The 23740-nt window shown below is 38.7% G+C and overlaps 2 long non-coding RNA genes across 2 annotated transcripts in view; one reads left to right on the top strand and one right to left on the bottom strand.

Moving 5' to 3' along the window:
- Positions 1-619, bottom strand: part of LOC123385175 — a 23487-nt gene extending 22868 nt beyond the window's left edge. Inside the window, exon 1 of the long non-coding RNA XR_006597339.1 lies at positions 446-619. This is a non-coding gene — a long non-coding RNA (uncharacterized LOC123385175). The remainder of the gene's footprint in view (positions 1-445) is intronic.
- Positions 1-23740, top strand: part of LOC123385172 — a 24059-nt gene extending 319 nt beyond the window's left edge. The window contains exons 2-3 of the long non-coding RNA XR_006597333.1: positions 18712-18822; positions 21727-23740. This is a non-coding gene — a long non-coding RNA (uncharacterized LOC123385172). The remainder of the gene's footprint in view (positions 1-18711; positions 18823-21726) is intronic.

The raw sequence follows: 23740 nt of genomic DNA, 5'->3' as shown, positions 1-23740 counted from the left end.
GGAAATTTTCCAGACATGCAAGGTTATACTCAAAAGTTCTAGGCAGCAGGGCGCCTGGGTGGTTCAGTCGGTTAAGCGTCAGACTTCCGCTCAGGTCATGATCTCGAGGGGTTTGGGTTTGAGCCCCACATGGGGCTGTCTGCTGTCAGTGCAGAGCCAGCTTCAGATCCTCTCTCTTTCTCTCCGCCCTTCCCTCGCTGGTTCTCTCTCTCTCAAAAATAAATAAACATTAAAGAAAAAAAAGTTCTAGGCAGCAAGAAATCATTAAGCTAAATAACACTTGTACATTTCAAATTTATATCACTGCCTATTGTTTTGAAACCTCTAGAGTTTTCAGGGTAAAATCTGAAACTGGCCCTGGGTTCACGGAGGGCAAAGAGACCAAAGAAAGACGCAGACCATTCCAGATTGCTGGATGGCTGATTGAAAAAGCCAAGTAACTTACCCACCAAGATCTTCAGAGTTTATTTAGAGGTCTCATCTGGGTTCAGTCCTGTATACCTCCAGATGCTGGCAGTAACACCTTAATCTCTCCAAGCTGCATGCTTGAAAAAGCTCCAGCTCTCCCTGAGGGGATGGTGGGTGGAATGTGCATTACAAGGAAGGAGGAGGGGATGAGGAGCCTTCTAGTGCCCTGGTTTAGCTCAAAGATCAACCAGAGGTCATGTCCTCTCAATGACCTCCTCCACAATGGTCTTTAACCAGCACAATAACTTAAAGTTACCGCAGAGTAGATACACCCAATTAACAAAGTGCTAAAAAGTATAAAATAATTCCTTGTCCAACTTTCTAGGCCAAACTTTGTGTATAAATCTATATGCCTTGAACCTTTAACTTGCAAAAAATATTTTAAGAGTCAAACAATATACTAAGATTTGATGAATATACAAGTAAACATTGTACCTATCTCATAAAAATGAAGGTTGCATTCTTAGTCACACAATGCAAACTGCTGTTTCTTTTTCTGAAATAGAAATATACTGGTCTCAGGCGCCTGGGTGGTTCAGTCGGTTAAGCCTCTGACTTGGGCTCAGGTCATGATCTCACAGCCCATGAGTTCGATCCCTGTGTCAGGCTCAGTGCTGACAGCACAGAGCCTGGAGCCTGCTTCCAGTTCTGTGTCTCCTTCTCTCTGCCCCTCCCCTGCTCATGCTCGGTCTTTCTCGCTCTCTCTCAAAAATAAGTAAACATTTAAAAAAAATTTTTTTAAAGAACTATGTTATTGGTTTTCATGCTGCTTTGAAAAGGGCTTAATGTATAATCAAGGATTATTTTCTGGTTTGGAAGAAACTGTTTCAAAAATATAAAGCATCACAGATTGGCATGAAAGATAAGGTTAATTGAGATATTTCTGTGTAAGCTGTAACTCGTTGAAAAACCTGAAACTTGAGCAATAATAGATATCTAAACATGTGTTACGATGTCCTTTTATAAATAAAATCAAGTAATTCTTCCCATCATTGCAATATGTCATAGCAGAGCATATATTCTTATTTTCTGATGAAAATACAGGAGGAAAGAAGGCATAAAATGAAAAACTGGAATAATGTTAAATCATCGTGTTTCTTAAAAAGACATTAATGTTTAATACAATGTATAATATTTGCCTGTCCCAACTATAGTGCCATAATTCAATGATAGATTAATCCCAACTTTATAAATTTACCAGATGTGTATGTCAGGGTCCTACTACACAGTAGTCTATAACATGCCCAAACTGACAATCCTCAAAATCTCCAAAAATGAGAATTTCTGCACTAAACTACCTGGATATGTGAGCCATAGAAAAATAAACAATTATGGAAGCAAACTATTGAAGAAAGGAAAATAGGATTTTTTATTCTTGATCTACTATTAGCAAAGGCACTTACACTATGGTGAGCCAAATTCTCTGAAGTGCATAAACCAGTGTTTGGAAATAAATTAGGTGCACTGGGAAGCTGCATTAACTCTTTCTGCACACAGGAGTCCCATTTGTTGCCAGGAGACATGGATACAGGATGGCTTACCCACACAAAAGTACTAAGGGACGCGTTGATTCTCACCATTAACCACTGACTTTCTAGTACGGCATTTCTCTGGAGCAGGTCTTCAATTTGCTATATTGATGGTTGTTTATTTTTTATATTTTGTCTGATTCTGTAATGAAGACTTTTGGTTATCTAAGAGTTCAGAAAGTCCATTGAAGAATTCAGTGATCAGAAAAACTTGAAAATAAGACATGATGAGATTCTGCAAGAACTGATTAATTTACTCAAAAGACAAGAAGGTTGAAGGCAACTTTAAAACAGTCCTAAAATACCTGAGGGTTGTAATGTATAGGTGATATTCTGCACAAAAATAGTAATTAACTGTTCTGCATCTCAACTAAAGATAGAAAAAGAAAAAAATGCTATCTTGACAGTAACACAAGAGGGTTGGTTTAAAAATAAGGAAAAAATTTCCTGACAATGTTTTTATGAACTGTTGTTTTCCTGTCATTATAAAAGATATATGTAGTCTATGCAGAAAGATTTTAAAGTAAAAAAAATAAAATCAGGGAATAAAGCCACACATAATACTACTACCCAAGATACCACTGACAAAATGAAATATGGGTGTGTATTTTTTTAAGATTTTTTTTTAATGTTTATTTATTTTTGACACGGGGGGGGGGGGGAGAGCATGAGTGGGGGAGGGGCAGAGAGAGAGGGAGACACAGAATTCGAAGCAGGCTCCAGGCTCCCAGCTGTCAGCACAGAGCCCGACTCCGGGCTAGAACTCACAGACCTTGAGATCATGACCTGAGCCAAAGTCGGACGTTTAACCGACTGAACCACCCAAGCACCCCGTGGGTGTGTACTTTTTTTCAGGAATGTATGGATGTACACACATACACTTATAATATTGTGGATGTGATTTTTTTCCTGGAACATATCTTTAAATCAGTAAATAGTCTTCTACAACATGATTTTTCATTTAATCACTGTGTCTCATTCATGTACTGTGAATTATATAAGTCACATATCTCATTTTGGCCATTTATAATTTTGCTATTATTTTTAATACTATGATGAATAATCTTGTACACTAATCTCCGTGTACATATTGACTTTTGTCAGTATAAACTCAGAGAACATGCAAATCTGAAGGGCATAAACATTTTATGTTATAAAAACTACTCTCTAAAATTATTGTTTCAATTTAACTCCTAACAGCAAATTTATGAATATTCTTGGTCTATGTGGGTTTGTATTTCTTTCATCTTTGTTTTACTTTGTATTATTTTCATTATTGTTTTAATTCTCTTTAATGAACTGCCTGGCCATTTTTGCATCGGATGCACTGGCCTCATTCTTAGGATTTTGCAAGTGTTCCCTATGTATTTAGAGTTTCCTAATTTAGAGCTTACTTTTTCCTTTGTCCATTTTAATACATCTTTTTTTCTTATTAATCTTTATGACTCTCTATTCTATTTCTATAGCAAAATCATCTCTAAGCTTATGTTTAATTAACATCCAACTATATTTTCTCCAAATAATATTATTCTTTTTAGTGTTTAAGTATCATTGTGTTGGGGCGCCTGGGTGGCGCAGTCGGTTAAGCGTCTGACTTCAGCCAGGTCATGATCTCGCGGTCCGGGAGTTCGAGCCCCGCGTCGGGCTCTGGGCTTATGGCTCAGAGCCTGGAGCCTGTTTCCGATTCTGTGTCTCCCTCTCTCTCTGCCCCTCCCCCGTTCATTCTCTGTCTCTCTCTGTCCCAAAAATAAATAAACATTGAAAAAAAAATTTTTTTTAAAGTATCATTGTGTTGAGAGGCTCAGAGTTCTAACTTCACATTTCTGAAGAGTTAACCAAATATATTCATTTACTGAGTAACCCATATTTGTTCTGCTAACTTGAATTTCAATCTGAGACCATCTCCAAAATACTTTTGTGGACACGAGTCTATTTCTGAGCTTTGTATTTTATTCTGATTTGTCCTTTTTTAAGTACCATATTATTTCAATAACTAGGTTTGAGGATACATTTTAATATATAGCAGTTCATGTGAACTCCATAATCTGCTGTTTTTTTTTTTCCAACCTTACCTTGATTAGATGTGCTTCATGTGAACTGTAGTTCCAAAAGTTTAATTCATTTAGTATTCTTATTGCAAATGAACTAGGAACCTGTATCAGCTGGGGTGTTAGTTCATACTTGCACATGTTTTCTTCACACCCAGCATGTAATAATGGTAGGTAACCATTTGAAAGACAACTGAAAGTAAGTAATAAGAACAGCCAAAGTTAAGGCTTTTTACCACTCCGGGCCCAGGGTTAGCGCTTATGAATCAACAACCAAAATGCCCCGCTTGAGATTAGAGTCTGAAGCTTGTTTGTAGCTTAAAGTCAGCAGCATAGGTAAGTTACAAAGACAAAAAAGGTTGCCTTCAAGGAAATTTCCTGTATCCATGTGTTATGGATTGACTTGTGTTTCCCCAAAATTCAAACATTGAAGTCCTAACACCCACTACCTGAGCATAGGACTTTATTTGGAGATAGAGTCTTTTCGGAGGCAATCAGAATGAGGTCATTAAAGTGGGGTGCGCTCTAATCCAACATGACTGGTGTCCTTATATAAAGGAGAAATTTGGAGACCTACGCACACAGGGAGAAAACCATGTGCAGATGAAGGCAATGACAAGATGATGCTTCTAATACCCATGGAATGTCAAAGATTTCTAGGAAATCACCAGCAGCTAGGAGGGAGGCATGGAACAGATTTTTCCTCAGAGCCTTCATTAGGAAACAACCCTGCCAAATTTTAATCTTGGACTTCTAGAACCCAGAACTGTGAGACAACCAACTTCTGTTGTTTAGTCTACCTACTTTGCGATACTTACTTACAAATGCCCTAGAAAACCTCCATACCAAACCTTGAAAGGCACCTGGGTGGTTCAGTTGGTTAAGCATTCAACTTCAGCTCAGGTCGTGAAATGGTTCATGGGTTCAAGCCTCGCATGGGCCCTGTGCTAAAAGCTCAGAGCCTGGAGCCTGCTTCAGATTCTGTGTCTCCCTCTCTCTCTGTCCCTCTCCCACTCATGCTCTGTCTCTCTCTCTCTCTCTCTCTCTCTCTCAAAAACAAATAAACATTAAAACATTTTTTTAAAAAAGAAAGGAAAACTAATACACCATGACTTTACACAAAATTATGGACCTACAGGAGTTTGAAGACAAAGACATGACCTATTGATCAGGAACTTAGCCAAGCCGCTGAGAGTTTGGTGACTAGACATGTGGTGTCCCCAGAGCCATGAAACAGGTTCATTTCTTTAGGAGACGTGACTCTGGCCTGAGGGTCAATGGAAAGAGGGAGCAGGAGAAGCACATACAAAACTGAGAAAGAACAGCTAGACAGCTAAGGAAGCAGAAAGGAGAAAAGAAAATTAACACCCAAAATTAGTCCACGAACTAAAACTCTAAAACACTAAACAGTCGAAAGCTAATAAATATAGATAACGGAATTTAAAATTCACAACCTGAAATCAACCCAACTGAAAATAATTTATGAAACAGTGTGACAAAGATTTTAAAATAGTATATATATATATATATATAAGGATCAATAAGATAAAAATAAAATCCTTTAAAAATCAGCATGTAATGACACACAAAATAAAAATTTAGAAATCTTAAATATGAATATTAACCACTAAGCTGAAGACCTGCATAAGAGGGGCATCTGGGTGGCTCAGTTGGTTAAGCATCTGACTCTTGGGCTCAGGTGATGATCTCAAGGCTTGTGAGTTCGAGCTCGGGATTCTGTCCACCTTTCTCTCCACTCTTCCTCTGCTTGCTCTCTACCTCTCTCTCAAAGTAAATAAAAATATACTTAAAAAAAAGAAGACCTGCACAAGAGATAAACTCTAACCCAGACCCAATTTAAGAGAGAAGCACACCAATAACGTAGGTACCCAAAACTTAATTCATAAAGAGTTTAAAAAAGAAGAAAAATACAATTAAGATACACAGATAAAAGACTGAAAGACTGCAATATATGTTCAGTCACAGTTTCAGAAGAAAAGAGCAGAGAGAATGGCAAAGAAGCTACACTTGACAAGAATAGAATTGAGAATTTTCCAGAATTTAAAAAACACAACTTCTCATATCAGATTTTTCCTACAGGAACTGAGTGGCACATAAATATAAACTCAGACTTAGGCACAACATTATAAAACTGCAGATCATCAAAGATATTTTCTTAATTCTTGAAATTTACCAGAGGGAAAAGACAGATTACCTACAAAGGATTGTAAATTAGCCTAAAGCTGACTTCTCAGCAGGAATAATAAAACTAAAAAATAATAGAACTGTATCTTCAAAGTACTAAGGGAAAAGAACACAATGTTACACTCATCTAAATAATCGTCTTAGAGCAAAGGCAAAACAAAGACATTTCAAATGCAGAAAGGCTAGGTAAAAGAGTTTAGAGCCCTTGGATCCTTCTTCAAATATATTTTTTAATAAATGTAAGCTCAGAGGAATAATGAGACTAAAACAATACCAATAAGTGAAAACACGGAAAAAATTGTTAGAAAACTTAATTAGTAGTTGATAGTAAAACTAATAATAGTAGTTTTTTGATAAAAGTAACTCTCTAAAAAGCAGTATATATAAGGATTTTAAATAGTGCATTAAGACATCCTAAGGTTCTTATTATGTTTAGAAGATAGAAACACTAAGTCATTACAGATTTGTAATAATAACTTGTATAACTAACTTGGTGTTTTTTAATTGAGAGAAATTACTATAGGAATCAAAACTCAATGTACAACTTCAAAATTAGCAGAAAGAGAAATTGTAAATATGGAAAAAATCAACGACTCAACAGAACACAAGGAAGGAGACAGAATAAAACAAAGAAAAAAAGCAATTGACTGTAAGTTGGAATAAATAAATAGGAATGTATCAATGATCGTAAGTGTAATTTAGTTATTCTTATTTTTTAAAAGCCGGAGACTATCAAATGGGAAGAGAAAATGAATCCAACTTGTATTCTGCTTTCAAGAAGAAAACCTGGGGCATCTGGCTGGCTTGGTCGGTAGAACATGTGACTCTTGATCTCAAGGTTGTGAGTTCAAGCCCCACACTGGGCATAGAGCTTACTTTTAAAGAATGAAAATAAAATAAAATAGAATAAAATAAAATAGAATAAAATAAAATATAAAATAAAATATAAAATAAAATAAAATAGAAAAATAAAATAAATTAAAATAAATAAAATAAAATAAATAAAATAATAAAATACTCATCTTTAAAAAAAAAAGAAGAAGAAGAAGAGGTGCCTGGGTGGCTCAGTCATTTAAGCGTCCAACTCTTGATCTTGGCTTGGGTCATGATCTCACAGTTTGTGAATTCGAGCCCCATGTCTACTCTGCACTGACAGCACGCAGCCTGCTTGGGATTCTGGCTCTCCCTCTCTCTGCCCCGCACCCCCCAACTCGCTCGCTCTCTGTTTCTCTCTCTTAAAATATATAAATAAACTTTAAAAAAAGAAGAAAACCTAAAAAAAATATTTAGAGGATAAGAGTAAGATTATAATGGGGTAGAAACAAGATCAACCATGTAGATACTAATCAAAGGAAATGTGATATAGTAATATTATTATAGGGCAAGTTAAGCTCGAAGTAAATAGCATAGTAGTAGGGTGATATGACCAAAGGTGATGGATGGCTATTTTAGATTGGGGCCTCTGTCATGCAGTGATATTTGAGTTCAGATGTGAACTGTGGGGAAGGCCAGTCATATAAAGATCTGAGAGCTGAGCATTACAGGCAAAGGGAACAGATGGTACAAAGGGCAGTGTGACTGGATTATGAGGGGAGGAAAAGTAGCAACTGATGAGTTTGGAGTACATCATGCCGGCCTTCATAGGCTATGGTAAGAAGTGTGCTATTTGTCCAAGTGTCCTGGAAAACAAGAATGAATTTTAAGGCAGAACGTGACATATTCTGGGGCACCTGCGTGGCTCAGTTGATTAAGCACCCATCTATTGATTTCGGCTCAGGTCATGAGCTCATGGTTCATGGGTTTGAGCCTGCGTGGGGCTGACAGCACTGAGCCTGCTTGGGATTCTCTCTCTCTCTCTCTCTCTCTCTCTCTCTGCCCCTCCCCTGCTTGCATATACACTCTCTCAAAATAAAAAAATTAATTAAAAAAAAGAATGGGACATAGTCTAACTTCTTTTTTTAATTTTTTTAATGCTTATTATTTATTTTTGAGAGAGAGAGAGACAGAGCGTGAGCAGGGGAGCAGCAGAGAGAAAGGGAGACAGAGAAACTGAAGCAGGCTCCAGGCTTTGAGCTGCCAGCACAGAGCCTGATGCAGGGCTCGAACTCACGAACCTCTAGATCATGACCTGAGCTGAAGTTGGAAGCTGAACCAGGCACCCCTCTAATTTCTGTTTCTAAAAACATCATTGTAACTGATATCTGGAGCATAGAGTAAGAGTGTAGGCAGGACAACCATTTAGGGAGCTCTTCAATAATCTAGAAGACATGTAGGGAGACCATCATTTTCTCCTTCAGTCCTACAGTTGTACATATTCCACCAAGTTCTGCATAAAACCTGAACTTTTCTCTCTTTTCTTATCCATTTCCATAATGTAAATTACCAGTTTTACACAGATGAATCCTGAATATTTATCTATAGCCTATCCTTTCCCAAGACACAGTCCTTTATTATCAGTTCCCTACTGGCCACTTTAAACTGTAACCTGTGAGCATCTCAAACTCTAAAGCACCCCTGATCAATTTTACCATAGCTAACCAGCATCAAATCAGGATCATCACCATCACTGTTTTCCAATTACCCAGTGCTAAATCCTAAGCATCACTTCTAAGCTTCCCCTCTATTAGTTCTTCATACATAGTCAGATTGCAATTGCTAGTTGTCTGCTTTTATAGTATCTCTTTTGCCCTCTACCCCTTTACATTTCAGTGACCACCACTTAGGCCCTCGTTTTATCTCTGTTCTAGGCAGGATTTGGGACCCATCATCCTCATCACCTGATGCTACCACCTTTACGTTTTGTGGCAAAATAGACTTTGCAGATGGAATGCGGGTGGCTAATATGCTGCCCTTGAAAAAGACATTATCTGGATTATCCAAGTTGGACTAACATAATCACATGGGCCCTTAAAAGTGGGAGAGGAAGGCAAAAGAGTCAATTAAAGAGATCTGACAGATAAGAGGTGGGAGGGATTCAAAGCAGGAGAGAGGCTTGACCTACTCTTCCTGACTTGGAACATAAAGCCAGGAATGCGGGTGGCCTCCAAAAGAGCAGAATGACTCCCTGACCAACAGCCAGCAAGGGCACAAGGACTTCTGTCTTACAACCACAAGGACCAGAATTCTGCCTACAACCTGAAGGAACCTAGAAGGAGATTCTTCCCCAAAGCCTGCAGAAAATAATGCAGCACTGATGATAGTATGATTTGACCGGTGGAACCTTGAACAAAGAAATGAGTTGTACCTACAGAACTTCTGACCTGCAGAATTGTGAGATAATAAATTTATGTTGCTTTAGGCTGCTAGATGTGTAGTAGGATATTCTGGCAACAAAGGAAAACTAATACAATCTCCCAACTGTTCTCTGTGTCTTTCCTCTCTTCTGCCTTCAGGTCCATTTTCCCCATCGGTTCAAGATTAAATACACACACACACACACACAGCACCGCACCTTAATGTGCCACAGCTCTGCTCAAAATTTTAAATATTTTTATTGTCTATAAAAATCAAGGCCCAACCAAGGCCACATGCAATGTGATACAACCCTGTCTTCTATTTTTCACCCTGCCCAGGATACATATTAGAGCCAGTTAAAGGAAAAGACATATAGGGCAGAAGTTCCAAACTGAAAGCTTCAGTCATGCTGAAGGTGAGTTATCCTTCTGGCATTGATGTGTGACAATACACACAGAGAATTGGCAAGCCAGAAAGCTCACTGGAGCTTCAGTGTCCAGGGTTTTTTATTTAGGTATCATCATGTAAGCAAAATACACTGAATTGCCCATGTGGTTGATCTCCAGCCCCCTTTCCCTTTCTGAAGATCAGGCTAATAGTATGTGGTCCCAAGTCCCACCCCTCTAATCATATACCTTAGTCAATATTTCTGGTGTAGCAAGCCCACATCCTAAGTCAGTTTGTTAGCATAAGTTCTCTAGGGGCCTACCATGAGTCACTTCTTAGCGTGAAATATCAGAAGTGATCTATGGACACACCATGAATAACAGAGACCCTCCTCTCCAAGGGTTTAGAAGCTACCTCTCAGGAGCCAGAACAAAGACCAGACTTCTCTTGGGGCACCAAATTCCTTACTACACACTCTTCCATCACTCTTACTGCATCCTATATTCCCACAAAACTGGAGTACTGATTGCTCCCCAGTCACTGAGTTTCCTAATACGTGTCTTTGCCTTGTGCCTTTTCTCAATTTGGAATGGCCTCCCTCTAATGTCATTCCTGAAAAAAAAATTAAGGAACCATCAATACCTAGATAAATGTAAGATTCTTCATTAATCCTTATTTCTATCCTAGCAGGCAGAAGCAATGCTCTCTTTTGTGTATCCCTATCAAATTTTGCTTGCAGTCTATAAGTTGGCTTTCCCCTTCCTGTTTCTTTTTTTCAGTGAATTCTAAACTTCTTTTATTCCATCCCCTTCTTCCCTACCTTGTTATTATACTGTGAGCTTCTCAAGGGTATCTTACTCATTTATTTCCTATAGAGTATCTGCATGATATACATAGTTTTTAAGTGGCATTCATCATACAAATACTACTTGGAAGGCATGCCATTCTAAGGCTTTAGTGCCCACTAATACAATCCATCATTGAATGGAGCAAGTTAGACAACTTGCTCCTAGACAAGTTAGACAACTGTCCTCTCTAGAGATGGGAATGGAGGATGTGGGTACAGTATGGTGTCACAAAAAGAGGTGCTGAAAAGTCTGAAGAAAGACACTTCCGTAGGAAATTGCTATCATGATGGACTAGCTCCTATACTGAAGTACACCAAAGAAGTAATGGTCAGGAGCAGTGGTTCTCCTGTGTGTGTGTGTGTGTGTGTGTGTGTGTGTGTGTGTGTGTGTGTGATGGGGAAAGGGGGTAGAAAAATTAAAAACATGCTAATCCAATGTCCTTATCCTATTTTAGATATTCTGACAGTATAAAATTAATTCCAAGTTATGTCAATGAGCTTATAGTGAAAACAGTAGATGTTTTCTGCATGCACATTTACAGAGCTAGGCAGGTGCTGTGGGAATGTGGCAAAGTCACTTTCTGACACCCTCAGTTGCAGCTATTTTTATGGGAACATGTTCTAGCCACTTCTTCTCTAGGCCATAGGGCCTAGTTCTACGTGGAGCAGGGCAGATGTTAGGAGCCAAAAGCAATCAACAGACAGCATGGCAGGTCTTATAGGTATAATTTCAGAATAGCATTGTTTGTGAAATCAAAACAATAGAAATAATTAAATGTTCACCATAATTGGAGACTAGCTAAACAAATTGTGACAAATCTATTAAATAGAAAACCAGGTAGCGTTGATAAGAGATACTAGGCTGTGTCTGATAGAAACATTTTCCAAAGTATATTGAGAAGTTAAAAAACAGGTGAAGAAAGTTATGTTTAATAGTATACCCATTTATGTAAAATTGTTTGATATAGTTGCTTGTGTGTCAAATGTTTTGAACTATTCGAATCATGCTTTTAAAAATGGCTACCACTGCAAAGTGAAACTATGATTAGGGACAGTGGATCTCTCACTTCTACCCTCTGTACTAGTTTGTTTTTGAATAATGAACGTGCATTGTTTTATTTTTTAAAGCCTCAGTCATTTTACAATTTTACTTTATTCCACTGGCCCTTCAATTTTCATTTTACTCATTTATCCTGTATTTGACTAATTTGCCTGTCAAGAATCCCCATGTGAGTTCTGTGGCAGCAAGGATGAAAACAAATTACTTATGCATAATCTTATTTTACTTCTAAGTTGCCTATAATATTGGAAGTAAAAGGTGTGAGACGTATTAATACTGTATGTTTAAGATTAAAATCTTTCAGACAGAAATCTTTATCTTTCCTTTAAATAGGCCCATTCTAAGTCATATAAGAGTATTTGTTTTGACAGATAATTTTCTGCTCACACTTAAAATCGACCCCATGTCTAACTTTTTTTCTTCCAAAATTGTAGAAAATGAGCCACTGTAAAAAGTTCACCTAACGGTTCCCTCTTGAACAAATTGAAGGATTAATACTTTTCATTTTTTTTGAACAAGAGACTGAATTTAATTTAGGTAACCTGGTATTATATTTCTTTCTATGGAATTAATGGACCTAGTGATCATCTATAGTTATATTTAGAATGCCCTGTATATTTACTAATACATGTCTTTATGATTAAAATTTCGTTTCAGGAAAAACAAAACAAGACAAAACATTTCGTTACTTTACGATTTTACCTGCACCTACTAAGTTTCTGCCATTTGACGGTGAAAAAAAATTCATATTTTGTTGTCATGTACATGCATTTTATAACCTTTACACTTTTCTTTCTCTGCTTTGCTAGTATGATATCAGATTTTATTAATGAGATTAAATGATAACAGTGTGAACAAATTAGCAATAATTCTTTATAGTACAGACAAGTAAACAGTGAAAATGCACATACGCTAAAATCTTCTCTCCTTTAACAATTTTCAAAAGTGAGAGAATGAAAAGATATTGACAGATATTGAGTATATATATGTACCAGATGTTCTATTTGGCTCTTTTAAAAATTTCTTATAACACATCTATGAGATAGGTTATTTCAGCCCCTTTCACAGATGATGGCAGGAAGCAGAGGGACTCATGCCAACAGCATGGGGATAGCTAAGCTATAGAGAGCACTTTTTCTCAAAGTATGTTCTGTGGACACTATTTATTCATTTGCAAACTTCAGGCAAAAAGATTTCAAATCGTCAATGTTTATAAAGTGAACCTGCCAAGCTCATTCCTGCCCTGGCTCTTCCCACTTCCTGTTTTTGCTTTCTGAAATTCTCCCATCTCGGAACTTTGTAGAGCTTTTTCCTTCCTTCTTCAGTCAGTTTTCAGATCAGTGTATCCAATGTAGTCTTTTGTCACCAGTTAATCTCTACCATATCATAGTACTTTATTTTCTCCTTAAAAGTTCACATGATCTCAAAGCATCTTGTTTATGTGTTTTTCTGACCCCTCCCCACCACAACAATCCTTAACACTGGATTGTCAGATCCATGAAGCAAGGATCTTACCTTATTCAGCACTATATCGTCATACCTACTGAACAGTGCCTTGGTATATAGGAGGTGCTCTAAGAATTATTGTTGAATTATTGGCTGTATAATCCAGCGTCTGCTTAACACAATGCGTATTGTGCGTTGAGAGCTCCGAGTGGTATGACAGTAAATGAATTTGCTTAATTTCGTTTGGCCAAGTGTCTGCACCATGGATTTGATCATTTTTTCCCTTGTGATATCAGTATCTCTTATAATTAGTATTCAATTTAAAAAATCCTTTGGTAAATGTTACCAAGGTGAAACCAAAAAGGACCTGTATGCAAAAATGCTGCTCACTTCATCTGCTAAACATTCTATTCAAATGCAAATGTCACCTAGAAGGTTTTCTACGGGAAGCCCTTGTCATCTACTAATACCGACTGCACTAAACTTGAGACTCTCAGCAAACAGAGAGCCTTGTGTAGAGAGAATGATCCTGGGGGAAGATCGTGGAAGCAGGCCTAAGAAAGTAGACAAGGCAGGAGAGAAGACTATGGGAAAGACTCCAAACATCTAGGGGGCAGAGGCCTGAGAGAAAGCCTAACAGTAATGGTTATACTGGTAAAAGGAGATTGCACACACTTTCCTCCCTCAATCAGCTGTTGATGGATTGATAACACAGTTTTACCTCCTCCAATTTAGTGCATATAAGTGAAAAGATATTAAAGTTCTCCCTGTTTGGTTTATCGGTTTGTTTGAATTAGGAGTTTATTTTAGCTAGTTACATATTGCAGTCACAAAATCACCCACTTACTGATTTGACTCACCAAAGAGAGTAAAGAGGGCACGCAGAGGCTAGCAATGCTTTTTTTTAGATTTTTTTAATAAACATTTTTTTTATTTTTTTTATTTATTTTGAGAGAGGAGAGAGAGAGAACAAGCAGGGGAGAAGCAGAGAGAGAGGGAGAGAGAGGGGACAGGCTCTGCACTGTCAGCACAGAACCTGATGTGGGGCTCAAACTCATGAACCCCTGAGATCATGACCGGAGCAGAAATCAAGAGGCAGACACTTAACCAACGGAGCTAACCAGGCGCCCCCCAGTGTTCTTATTAATAGCAAGAGCGCTAATACCAATAACACATCCTTGAAATCACCTACTCTTCAGCTGGCTATTCATACACGATTTCATGCAATGCTTATAACAGCATCAAAAGATTTACCATGAGAAGATACTGAGGCACACAGAAGTTAAGTAACTTGGCCAAGTGCACAGCAGTTAGTGGAGTACCAATGACTAACCCCAAATTACATTGTCCTTCTGTCCTGCCAGGTTCCTGTGCTGTTTTTCTTTAATTAGTAAGAAATGAAAAGGAGAAAGGTCATGGCTGCACCTCCAGATAGCATCTAGCATCTACTTGATTCTGCAATGTCACTTGCTACATGGTTGGTTGGTTGGTTGCATCATACAGCTTAGAAATGGGACACGTCCTTGAGGACAAGTCAATGCAAAAAGAGGACAAGGAGAGACTCATGCTGGAGTTAAGATCTAATAAATGACCGTGGTGCCCCTTTCTTGATGCTTCAGAAATAAATCACGACATACATATTTATCTAAATGGTTATTCTATGAGGGTAAAAGAAAATAAATAATCTACTTCCTTAAAGCTTTGTAAGCATCCAGCAACCTTGGGATATGTCTGGAGCTTAGACTTATGACTCATGTACAGAAGGCATTATACAGAATTAATGTCACGTTTTTTCTTGCCTTGTTTCTAACTGCCTTGTTAGAATTTACATGTATTTGCTTAATTGTGAGCCCCCATACAAAATTTGACAGTGTATTACACAGGGCAATTAAATTACATAGAGCATAGAACAAAAATCTCAGGAAGTGATAAATACATAGATGTTCATGGAAAATTAGAGTAAGTTGGTTACTATAGTTAGCCAAGATTGTATCAGAAGAAAAAGAACAAATGGAAATATTTTGGTTTATACAGAACTCATGATTAATCAGAGAAAATATACAAGTTTGTCTGCAAGGGTAAACTTTTTACTTGAACTGAATTTCAAGGAGGAATTAATATTTTAAATAGGTCCCTTATATAAAAGGTTTCTTAGCAAATTAATTAACAGAGTTTCTACTAGGAGTGAAGCCTAGAGCATAGCAGATTCCAAATTCTTTGTCCTTAATAGGTTCTAGAATGCTAGTCATGCATTGATTACCAAAGGATATTTTGGGCAACATTTGGAAAGCAAAGTAATAAACAGCGCTGGTCAATTCTCTTCTAAAGACCCTCTGAGAATAATTTCAACCCGAGCCATTTATTGGCTTTAATAATGAGAAAAGCGAGCTGGGAAATACCAGATGTTAATGAAAACCTGTTTTAAGCTCTGCCTTGAATGGGAGGTTGATCAGTTTATTCAAGTCTGATTAAGACTAGAGGCATGTTATTTAATAACTATCCAATATGCTTCCCCCAAAAATGTGCTGTAGACATATCTGAACAACCTGCTCATTTTCTAAAATTATACTTGTGTATGACAGCTTTGTGATAGCCTTTTCCCAGCCTCCATGATTGCTGGAAGAACATGGATTATATAGGAAATTTTATAGATCCTGGGCTGTTTATGTTGGTGATGATCTGAAGGAAATTGAATGGTACTGGATAATAATAATCACAATGATGATTTAAATTTGTGTAGTATTAAGTGAATACAAGGTAGTTTTTCCTGTATCATCTCATCTGGTATTTATAATTTAAATACACTCTGAACTGTCTATGTTTCTCTACAAATACTTATCAGATACTGTGCTAAATTCTGAGAATACAGAATCTTAGCCGGACAGGCAAAAAATGAATTTCAAAAGTAATTATTTCATGATGATTATGATTAGTGCTCTGGACAAAGAGATACAGTGATTATGTTCATGATTAAAAGGGGGATATTAACCAATCTTGTAGATTAAGGAAGACATCCCCAGGGAGGTGATATTTTAAATGAGCTCTCAAAGACAAATAGGAATTAAGAAGTGAAAAGACTATTCTAAGTGGATGAGAGAGCAGGTATAAATGCCTTAAGGCAGGACAAAGTAGGCCAAATTCCATGATCCAAGAATTTACTGAAAGCAGGCATGGCTGGAGTAAAACAGTGTGTGTGTGGAAGAGTTTGCGTGAGGATAGAGGTTGTAGCATGGTCAAGATGAGATACACAGTGACCAGATAGTGCAAAATCTTCCTCCAGACTTCCCTCTGTGTCCACATAACAGCAGCAAATGCTTTTTAAGAAGCCCTTACTATGCGCCCAACAGTGTTTTAAGTACTTCCCTTTTTTTATAGTTGACAATAATCCTATGAAGTAGATACTGATATCATCCTTATTCTACCAACTGAACAGGCAGAGTGAAGAGAATTTTAGGTCACTTATCCAATATTACACAGCAAAAGATGAGCAAGTTGAGATAAGACGCAGGTGGTCTTGTTCCAGGATCTTCTCTCCTAACTCTATGCTGAGCATTGAAAAACCAACACAGGCTTTGAGCAGGGAATGAACATATCCACCTACCCACCCTTGCACTGGGATTTATGGGTTCCTGTCCATGAACATTTATTGAATTCAACTGATATACAAAGCCCTGTAGTAGTGCTTTGGTATCTTATATACTCATATACCCACGTTATTCTATTAGTATGAACACTTAAAGAAGCAACTCAAATACTGAGATTAAGAGACAGTGTACGGATGGAAAGTTTACGTGGAAATAAACGGTGCCAAGCAGTTTTAATTAAGGTGGTGTTTTGATAGGCACGGATTGATGGAACATATCAAAGACAAAACAGTCATGATGATATGAATCAGTATTTTTATAGTATATCCATTTATCAAGTGCTATATTGTCATTGATCTTCACAATAACTTGGTGACGAGGACGGACTGGGATTATTCCCACCTTATGGGTAAGGAAACTGAAGTTAAGAAAGGGTAAGGTTCGGGTGCTAAGCGATGAAGCCCCTCTCTGCTGGATGTCTACTTTTACACAATGTTATCCAAGTAGAAGAAAGAGCCTACAGAGAACTATAAACGAAGGAAAAACAAAGTACTGTGTATGATAAATATAATAAAACATTTATAAACTTTTCTCATAACCTAAAGGAAACAGAATAAAAACACTGTTATAATATTTAATCCTCTCTTCCAGTAAAAGTACGCTTAAACTATCTTTCACAGAGATACTATTATGGCACCTAACTGCAATCCTGGGCTTACAAATGTATTGCTTGTTTTTTTGTATTTCCCTCACATATGCAAGTATTAGGAAATTATTCAAGACTATTAGGAAGTAGGATGGAATGATGCATTTTTAAATTGAAAGCTAAGTAAACTGAGTGAGTATATACAATCAGTTGCCCCTGCTTTTTTTTTGTTCTTTTTATATAGAAGTAACTAATTATTTGAGAGTCTCAAGAAAAATTGTGTAGTTATCCAAATGCCTTTTTTTTTTCTACCATGACTCATATCATAAAAGCAAAGTGCACTCAGTCTTGAATTGTGACACTTGGGCCAATATGCTAGTAAAAGACAGGAAGTTGGCTGCTACTAGACAGGGTCAATGTCAGTGTTAAGATATTACTTTTTGTGTGCGTGTGCGTGTGCGTGTATGTGTGTGTGTGTGTGTGTGTGTAATTTATTTTCTACCTGAGCTTCTGGTATGCAGAGTGCCCAAGGTGACGTCTCTGCTGTGGTCTTGACAAACCCCAATTTTGGCCACAAGTTCTGATATCTCAGGGTTATGAACCCTATGAAAAAAATCAATTAAAAGATATACAATTTCCCCCTTTGAATTATTGTTCATTTTGGCCAACCTTCTTTTCCTTCATTAGTCCTAGGCATAAAGCCAACATGAGATTTATTTCTCACTCATGGCCTCTCTTCTCTAGCTTGTCTTTCTGTTATTTATGGACAGTAAAACTAATGCCTGAGCAAATGTTGAATTCCACTTAAACCCTTATTCGCCTAGAATAACGAATGATCAAGTTATCTGACAGCTTCAGCACACATTTCAAATGAGATTATGACAACTGACTTATGTTGAAATAACTTCGAGGTTCAAGATGGAGCTTCTCCCGCCAGGGTGCCACATAAGCAAACTGAAACTTAGATAACTCTCATGTCCCTGTAAATGCTCCACTTGACCAAAGTCACAGTATATCCAGTCAGCCACTCTCAGATGCCAAGCCAGCTCTGGGTCTTCTCACCCCCAACAAGATCGACTGCGTGGCCCTAGACAATGAGATGTTTTCTATGTTTGTCTCTTTTGTTCTTTGTTCTTTATCGTACAAAAGCTTCCTGGCTTCTGGCCCATTTTACAGTTCTCCACAGGAGGCTGTCTACTTTCTCCAGTGTTAAAGTTTGTATCACCTAAATTGTTTGCTTTCATCGTTTTTCAACAGGTTTTGGCAACAAAGAATGGGATTTCAAGCTGACTGCTAACAGCCTGAGCATGAGACACACTTACCGAACCCTTTGAGTTCACTCTTCCTCTCCTCATTACTGAGAGCCAGGTAAGTTGCTCTCGGATTTGAGCTCCACTCTCTCGTGTGAGCTCTCCGAACCAAACAATCTTTATGAGAAAAAAAAAACAAATAGGGGCACCTGGATGGTTCAGTCAGTTAAGCATCCGCTTCTTGACTTCGGTTCAGCTCACCATCTCACGGTTCGTGAGTTCAAGCCCCACGTTGGGCTCTGAGCTGACAGCATGGAGCCTGGTTGGGATTCTCTCTCTCTCACTCTCTTTCTGCCCCTTCCCAGCAGCGATATAGGTATCTGGAATAAAGGTTCCAGAGCTTGTTAAAATTCCTAGAAAATTTCTGGGATCCCAGAGAGGTTCCAGGATAGTTATATTTGGGAGTCCACCTTGGCTGGGAGCTGTTAGAGGATCACAAAGCCTTTAGATAAGTCCACAGCATAAACCAAGGTGGGGAGGCCCTCAGGAAAATAAGTTATCACAGGAAATTCAGACTGTTCTGACCATCAGAATCGAAATAGGCACAAATCGGCCTGTTAAAAGCCATCAGGGCATCTTCCCCCATAAAGACATCTTGTGGAGAGAATAATAGGTTTCTTGCTAATCGGAATCCGGGAAGCCAAAGCCATAAAGTCGGTGGGCAGGGGGTACGCACTTAAAAGTTGTTGGAGCACTCACCACCTAACTCGAAGATTCACATGCTAAATTAAGCTGTCAAGAAATGGGTAAACTTGACAACCAAGTTTATGCACCAACCTCAAGAAAACTTCCTTGCCACAAGGCACACTGTAAAAGACACACAGTCTCTGACCCAGGGGCACATCCCTTTTGGGCGTTAATTTGTCTCCAAGAGACTGAAGGTTTAGCTAAAGAAATGGGATCCTAAAAGTTGCAAAGAATTGAGTGTGGACCACACAGCACACCCGCTTATTTTATGCCTCAGAACTACAGTCCTGGAAGCTGCAGATATCTACAGACACGGTACAACCTTACCAAGACAACTAGAATTACAATGGCCGTTATGGGGAACGTTCCAATTAGACAACATTGTTCCTGTAAGAAAGGCATTTGAAAGCAAGGTTTCCCAAATCAAGCAAACAGAATGGGATACCTATTTTAATTAGCTCGCAGAAGCCTCTAAAAGACTTCATGATTCCAAAATAGCTTCCTATTGCAGGTTTCCTTGCAGAAAGCTAATGAAAAATTAAAGACCCAAGAGGTACCTAAAACAAAAGACGATAAGACTGTTGTATCTCCTGCTATTCCCCTCTATCCTCAGTCTACAAGTCTTCTGTCTGAATTGCCTTTATGTTCTGAAGAGACCATTAGACTATACACCGAAGCTACCAGGTTAGTGGCCATCCAACCTCAAAAGCTCCAAGGCCAGAAACCTAAAACACCTGGGCCTCCTCCTTTGCACCCTTCTAGGGGTCTATCCTCAAAACACTGGCCCAGAAAGCGGTGTCTCCCTGGCAATCAACTGGGACAGTACAGAAGACTGTCCTTGAAGGTTTTGTCAAATCCTTCCACACTAACTCAAAAGCCCCCTCTTAAGCCTCGAAGGAGGGCCTGCTCCGCCCTGGGTTGATGGTACTCTGAGGGATTCTCTGGTAAACTGTTATCAGTTAGTCCCTTAGACAGGGGGATACTAAAATGAATGTTGTTGGAAAACTGTACCAAATTCTGATAGATACCAGAGCTATCATTTCTACTTTAACCCCACTTGCTCTGGAGGCTGTAGACAGGATCTGGGAAAACTGTCAGAATCCAGCAAAGGGCGAGAATTCTTACCAAAGTCTGCACTCTTGGAGCGCCATAGTGCTTGGTCAAGAAGGAAAGGTAGGAGTGCCTGGGTGGCTCAGTCAGTTGAGTATCCGACTCTTGATCAGGTCATGATCTCACGGTTTGTGGAATCGAGCCCTGCGTGGGGCTCTGTGGACTGGCAGCATGGAGCCTGCTTAGGATTCTCTCTCTCCTTCTCTCTCTGCCCCTACCCTGGTTGCTCTCTTTCTGTCTCTCTCTCTCTCTTTCTTTCTCTCTGTGAAAGTAAATAATTCAACTTTAAAAAGAAGAAAGAAAAGTAAAATCTCTTCCCAAATTCCTTTCTAAATTCAGATTTTGTGAATTGGATTTTGGGGTGCCCATTGGTTGCCAATCCTTTCCTTCCCAAGGACAGATATTGCCTTTTTTGTTTGATTGATTTTGTGTCCTGAGAACTTCGCTTGGCTTTCTGACTGCCTGGGACATGTAGGTTGTTGGTGCTTATATATTCAGGCAGCTCACTGTCAGCTTGGGAGCCAAAAATGTATGGCCAGGCAGAAATGGGGGGTGCATTCCATCTGTGGCTTAGGGTCCTAGTGACTCTTTCCAGTGTGGTAGGGTCCCCTCCCTAAGGAAAGAAAACAAACAAACAAACAAACCTCAAGGCAACCTGGCTGTACGTGTATATGACAATACCACTCATGACCTTGTAACATGAGACCACTTAATCAGACTACATGTTTGTGTGTTACCATATATATGGGAGACAAAGAAGTAAAAAATATATTTAAAAAACTACACCATGTCGCGTTCAGGGCTCAGTTCTTTGATACGAACCCAACCTAGCAGAGCCGGCAGGAATAAAGTCCCTTATTTTGGCTATCTTGGGAGTGACTCTGTATCTTGGGAAGGTAGTACGGGGTTGTCCAATACTGCCAGAATTATTAATTGCTTGTCCCAGCTGAAGCTTGATAAGATAATTGAAATGATTTAAGTAGCTTTATGGTCAGAAGTTAGCCAAGTTGGAAACTGATATTCAGAATCTGATAGAAACTTTTTAATTAGGTCTTCTTCCCTAAGCTAAGCGAAACTATGTACCCAGTGCTGGGGGCGTCGGGGGGACATTCCAAAGACAAACAGCTCTAAATCTAGCACATGGGAATCTTCTGATTTCTCTTAGCTAAAGATCTCCCCAATATAAAGAAGCAAATTGAAGATCATGTCACTGGATGGATGGGCCAAAGCCTTCATATCACAAACTTTACAACCCACTTCTTTGAGGAATTAAAAACAACTATCCTACAAATGAAGACAACTTGTACAACTTGTCTCATGAGTTGAGTCTTTATAAAAACAGGAAGAAAAAAAAAACCCACCTATCCTTTATACAAGTCCCAAAACCTCCTCTACCCATCTCAAAAGGCTGCTAAGCATTGTATGCCAGATAAATTTGCACTGGCTCCTGAACATTTGAAACATTATGCTTTGAGACTCGTTTTAATCCTCTGGGAAATGTTGATATTTTTGTCTTAGCAGGCCATAAATACGGTTTGGTTCCAGTCACATATTCAAAACAGTCATTTGTGGGTTATTATTTCAATGTCATTTCTGTCTTCAAAGTCTTTGAAGTGTTTTTAGGATCTGCCCCGTGGATGCACCACCCATGGCCATTCTGAGACGTGAGCGACGGTCTGTTGCTTACTACAATTCTCAACTTCTTTGGTGTATTGTTTAAGGTTAGATCATGCATGTGTAGTTCTGGGCTCAGCACAGGAGTTCATAGACAACCTTCTTGGGTCACTTTTCTGACCTCCATGATCTTTCTGGCTCTTTGTTCCCATAGACTCTCTTTTTTAGGTCTTTGGCCAAAAAGATGGGGCTTTTTTTTTCTGCTCTGCTGTGTACTTACCTCAACTGTACTCGTGTTTGGAACCAAGGGGAAAAAGGACAGAGAAACAGGAAAACAGGGCTTCATTCCCACCCTTTTGGACCAGAGCCCTTCCAAATGGAGAGGAAGCTTCCTCTTCAGAATTTTAGATCATTGCATGTCCCTGCTGCCCCCTGTCACTGCCAGCGGACCCCTTTCCTACTCCTCAAATCTAACTAGAGGGCTTCTCCCCAACTCCTTCTGTCCATACAGAAGTCTACTTATGGGTTCTCGATACCTTAAATCCAGCCCAGCATACACAAGACGGGGAAAATGATAAATTCACAGCTATTTCACTGGTACTTCGATTCTAGTCTCCAATCCATCTGTTCCTGTTAACTTTTAAGAGCTCTCCACTAAGAGAGTCTGATGGGAGTCTGCTTCTCCCATCTGACTGAGAACTGGGCCTCCCCTCATTAGCGCTTTAAAAGTTCTAAGCTCTCCTGCAAGAGACCACTTTAACTTTTTTTCACCCATGTTTGCTCAAACATATAAATCCTCGGAGCCCAGTTTTCACCTAATGTTTATGAACAGCTTGCACAATCATTATTCTTCAGGAACACATTTTCAAAAGCACCGTCCTAAATCAAACCAATAATTTTTTTAAAATCCTTCAACTATCAGTGGTCTTCTTTTATTTAACTGCTGAGAAAATAAAGACATGATCACGTGATATCAACATACTCTGCCAGGTGTGTGTTTAGGAAAATAACACCTTCAAAGAGAGGTTATATGTCAGCAGCCAAACAGTGCATGTAGACTTGTTTATGATACACTTAATATTATCCTAATATTCTAAACTCAAAGCAGATTTAGAATTATTGGTCACTTAATTTAGCTCCCCATGTTGATTCTATAGACCTAATGCACAACCTCCATCTGACCCATGTACTAGATAGTGTTATGTGACCCATGTACTAGATAGTGTTATGTGACCCATGTAATATACAGTGTTATGTGAATCTTATTTATGCAGAAACTGCTATTGTCTAAATGTTTGTGTCTCCCTAAAATTCATATGTTGATATTCTAACCCCCGCTGTGATGGTATTAGGAAGTGAAACCTTGAGAGGTCATTAGGTAATGAAAGTGAATCCCTCATGAATGGGATTAGTCCCCTTATAACAGAGGCCCCAGGGAGATCACTCGTGCCTTCTTACCACCTGAAGTGACAGCAAGAAGATAGTAAGTCACTGACACCAAGTCCTGTGGACTTCCCATCCTCCAGACTGTGAGAAATAAATTTCTGTTGTTTGTAAGCCCCTCA

Source organism: Felis catus, chromosome B1 (assembly GCF_018350175.1).
Source record: "Felis catus isolate Fca126 chromosome B1, F.catus_Fca126_mat1.0, whole genome shotgun sequence".
NCBI lineage: Eukaryota > Metazoa > Chordata > Mammalia > Carnivora > Felidae > Felis > Felis catus.
This window is presented reverse-complemented; position numbering and strand designations above follow the sequence as displayed.